The following is a 4958-nucleotide window of genomic DNA, read 5'->3' on the forward strand; positions in this document are numbered from 1 at the left end:
CATGCTGAGAACAGTTTTTTTTTTTTTTTCCTTGTATTAGTGGTAAGCCTAACACAATGTATTGGATATGGAACTCTTGGTGCTTCTGAAATGTCCCCCTTTCCAAGATAAGGCATATTGATAACATGATATGCGTCCATCCTTACCATACTCATGTCTCCATAATCGTACCTTCATCTTTTCTTTCTTTCTTTTCTTTCTTTCTTTCTTTCTTTGTTTTATTTTATTTATTTATTTATTTATTGTTTGCATCATAAACATGATGCATATTGGATCTGATTTACCTTCAAGGTATTCTGTAACGGTAATGGTGGCTGCAATGGCCACCATCGTTACCTTTACCTTTACGATACGGGCTGTAACCGCCGTCACAGCACCCATAACGGCTGTTGCGGTCTCTTTTTTCTATTTAAAAAAAAAAACCTTGAAAAACCTGTATTGGCCCATTACGGAGCCATTATGGCCTTTACAGGGGACTTAATAGGCCATTACAGGGTCTGTAACGGCCTTTACAGGTCATTTTTTTCCATAACGGCCATCACAGCCTTTACAACTCTATAACATGTAACGGTTGCCACTGTTACCTTTACATAACAGCCCTTACGGCCTTCTAACAGCCTTTACAGCACACCATGTTTACCTTATTATATCCATCAACAGTTGGGCAATCCAGCTGATCGAACCATCTGGATTCAAGATCTGGACCATTTGACCATCAATATTGAAGATCTGGACCACATTAAAGGTCTAGATTGACCAAGATCAAACATATGGATTAGGACTAGGGTCTTGTTGGATTGATCAGTGGTCTTTATTGGATTTTAGGACCTGCAAATCAAATTGGATTGCCTGGATCACCAACCATTTGGAATGTATTGCTCACTGGTCCTATTGAGTTTTGATCATTTGTCCATTATATCAGCCGTTTGCATAATTTGATCCAATATGCAACTACAGCTGAAATACCTCTCTTTCATGGTTGTATAAGGAAATCCTACAGTTGCTTTTCATTTTTTATTTTTTATTTTTAAAGAAAAAAAAAAAGGGAGGGAGGGAGCCCAATCAAACACAAAGGCCACCTCCTACAAAGGCCAAAGGCCAACCCAAAATCCCCAGAAGTGCTAAAGAGCCTAAGATCAAAGGGTACCCAACAGGAAAACAAAAGCCAAAAGGGAGAAGAACAAAGGACCACTCTTGAAAGCAAGAAACCAGGAACATACTTCAAAAGGCAATTAATCTAACTATAGCAACCAACACAAAATGGGCTGCTTTAGGCAACAAGGTGAAGAGCCCAAACACTACCCAAGTGACCCAACTGCTATGGTTGAGTTTTCAAGCTATGTAGTCAATTGCTACGGCTCGTCCACAGAAAAAGGAATCAAAGACTGGGATCGAAACACTTGAAGCATCATCCTTGGATCAGACTCCCAGCTGATGAGATCCCAGACTAAAACAATGCATCAAATCTGCTCAAGGATGACCTGTCTGGAGGAGCATACCAAAATGCGATAAAATCTGCCGCAGTAAATGCCTTACAGAACAGCCCAGACACATCTAACATAACCCATGAAACAACAAAAATACAGAGAAGCCAGCCATAAAGCCATGCCAATCTTGAGTTTTCCTGGTTAGTAGTGAACTTTGTCACTTGAACAGAAGGTCGAGAGTGATCTCGGTTGGTTTGTACTATTTGATAGGTTTGTGCAATCCCTTAATATCAGTTTCTTCAGAATGTTTCTTAAAAGATTATTATATTATTGCCCAAAACCTATGTAATAATGATCCAGAATCTTTTAAAGGAGTTGCCTACATCCTGTATAACAGCACTCTATATTGGATGATGAATTAAATATAAGTTTGATTTTGAGGTTTTATAATTTACAAGTATTAGTTGCTCTTCATCCATGCCTTTGTTGCTCAACTGCTTAATCTCTTTATTGGTCTTATTTATCAAGTTTGTGGTTTATCTTGGGAGGTTTGATCATTGAAGTGGTGTGTGTGTGATTCTAATTTCGATTTCGTTGCATGGAAGTTCCGAGTCACAATGGAAACTGAGATTTAGTGTTTAACTGAGCTGTTTTATACTTTTTTGTCAATTATGGTCCAATACCTTATCACGATTCATATGACAACTTACCAATAAATGTAAAACCATGCCTAACTTTGAATAGTGATTGTAGCTTGTGGCTGCTCTTTCGAAAACTTAGCAACTATAACATGATTACTGTTTCTTGATGTTATCATTTATAGTTCAATAAAAGATAATTCATGAGAATGGAGAGATTGAGAAGGATCTTACTCATAGAATTGGAGCTAGGGGGATGTAGTGGAGATTTGCCTTTGGAGTTTATGTGATTGCTGTATACCAATCAAACTTATGGAAAGATTTTATAAGATAGCTATAAGACCACCTATGCTTTATGTTAGAAAAGTAAGTGTTTCTCTTATACAATGGAGGATAGAAGAAAACTATAACGAAGCGATCAGATCTATCAGGTTCAAGGCTCGACTAGAATAGTCAATTTCTCAAGACAAATTTGCTGCCCTTTTTTTCTGAAAATTTCAGCAAGTGCAAATGAAAGAAATCTGCAAATTGTCTTCAGGATACAATGAACTTTCAATCTGATTTTCAACACAAAAATTTGTACATTTAAGTGTTGAACAGATCTCTAATTTTGACATTGATATGCCTTAAGACGTTCAGAAAATATTCAGGAAGAGATTAGATCGAGAGTAATTGCACAGAAGATGATATAATATCAAGGATTAAGAGTATCTTCTTTTGGATTATAGTATCCAGGATTTATATCAATTGAAAGGTTATGGATTTCTCCCTGAAGAGATACTAAAGTGTCTCTTCATGAAATCTATACTCATTCACAACAAATAATTACCTTTTTATGAAAGGACATGACTCTTTATCCTATGACAGTTATTTCTGTACCCATTCAGACATGAGCAGTTATCCAACAGGAAAAACTGAATCCACATAAGTGACACATGACATAGGTGTCACATGTACAATCATGTCTCAATTACTCTCAATTAATAAAAAGCTAATAAAACATCAGGGTACTATGACTCAAAAAATTTGAACCGAGTGTCAAAAAGACTAAGTGCGCCTAATAAAGCGCCAAAAAACGCCCAAGTAGCCCTACAGCCCACGCCGCGTGCGCGGACGGTGCTTTGCACCGTCCTTGAGGAGATTTGAACTCTGATTGCATAAGCAAAAACTCTTTCTCTTACCGACTGACTATACACACTATTTAATGAAAAGTTTAAATAATTAATATATTTATTTACTTTTTAAAAATAACTTTTATTTTTGAAATTTATTTTTTAATTCTAAAAAACACAACACTTTATGGGACAGAATGTTAAATGAGGATGTTGAGATGGATGGGTGACAAGCTAAGGAAAGTATTTGAAATGAATGAATCTGAGGGAATTGTAAGAGCCGCATGATAGGTAATAAGATGAGGAGAAGTAGACTTAGATGGTCTAGTCATTTGCGACAGAGACCAAAAATCACTAGTTAGGAGCAAGTTAGTTAAGTCAAAGGCTCTAAAAGGACATGGGTGAAGGTAACAAGGAAACATTTAATGATCCATAGTTTAACTGAGGATATGGTCTTTTGATAGAGTGGAATGGCATTGCTTAGAAGACTACGATGATGGTCATTTATGTTCTGATGCATGGATAAGTATAATCTTAGTTAATGTCTTCAATTCCTAATACATGCATACCATTTCTATGACAGCTCAAAACTTCTCAACTTATCTGCATTTAAAAAATAAACCATTCTGTAAATGTTCTTGCTTTTTTTGTTTTTATTTTATTTTTCCTTTCCAGTCTTCGGATGTTTACTGTTTTTGTTTTTTTTTTTTGTGAGAAGTCTCCTGCCTTTGTTAAACTGCTCATCACCAATTCATAACATATTCCATAAGCAGGGATTATTGGAAATCTGATGGCTGTCACAGCTTTGGCCTTAAAGTTGTAGTGTGAGCGTCGCAGCTGGAGGTGGTATGAACCATCGGCATCGGTTATATCCAAGGGTTACGTCGAGATTAGGCACCTGGACAAACAGTGACATGATACAGCTGCACTTCTAACCATTCAGACTCAATTCATTTGTTCCTGACAATGAATTTGGGGAGCAGAATGATGAACTACCCACAAACAAAAGACAACTGAGGTGTGATTAAATGATTAGGATGACACATTGTACAATAACCTCTGTTTTTCAGTTTGTTCAAGTGGGTCCCATGGTTCTAGTGATCCAGACTCTTGATATGAATCATATGATGGCCTCTCACCATGGATGGCCTTCTGCATTTAAAAAAAATAAAATAATAAATAAATAAAATCAGCCAGATAAGAAGATAAGATCTGTGTTACATGGGCCATCGATAGCGGGACGCACAATGTCAGCTGTTCCAATTGATCCAAGCCACAGATCCACTCGTACAAAATGTATCTCTACGTATTTGTGTTTAATGTATGAAGATGGTAAGGAAACAGATATCTATCTGTATGTTTTATTATAAGTTTTACCTCCCATACTATTGGATATTATTCAGAAAGGAAAATGCAGCCACAACTTGTGGTGGTACTGGGCTACTTCTGGGTGCACATGATGCGTGCATTAAATCCATCCGTCCATTGGGGTTGCCCTTTGTTTATAAGCCATATTGCCAAAATTTCACCCTGATTAGAAACTTAGGTGTGCCACGCCAAGGTACATTTGGAGTGGCAACCAACCAATGAAAACTAATGACTGCTTATTGGACCACCATGTTGTGTATGTCACCCAATCCATTCATCATACCTGTCCCACAAGGGTGAAGAGACATCATAAATAGACCCATTCGGAAACTTCGGCAGGCCACACTTAAACATAGCTTTGTTCCCTGTGGTGTGGCCCACCTAAGTGTCAGATCGACCTGATTTTTTTAGAT

This window comes from Magnolia sinica, chromosome 2 (assembly GCF_029962835.1).
Source record: "Magnolia sinica isolate HGM2019 chromosome 2, MsV1, whole genome shotgun sequence".
Taxonomy (NCBI): domain Eukaryota; kingdom Viridiplantae; phylum Streptophyta; class Magnoliopsida; order Magnoliales; family Magnoliaceae; genus Magnolia; species Magnolia sinica.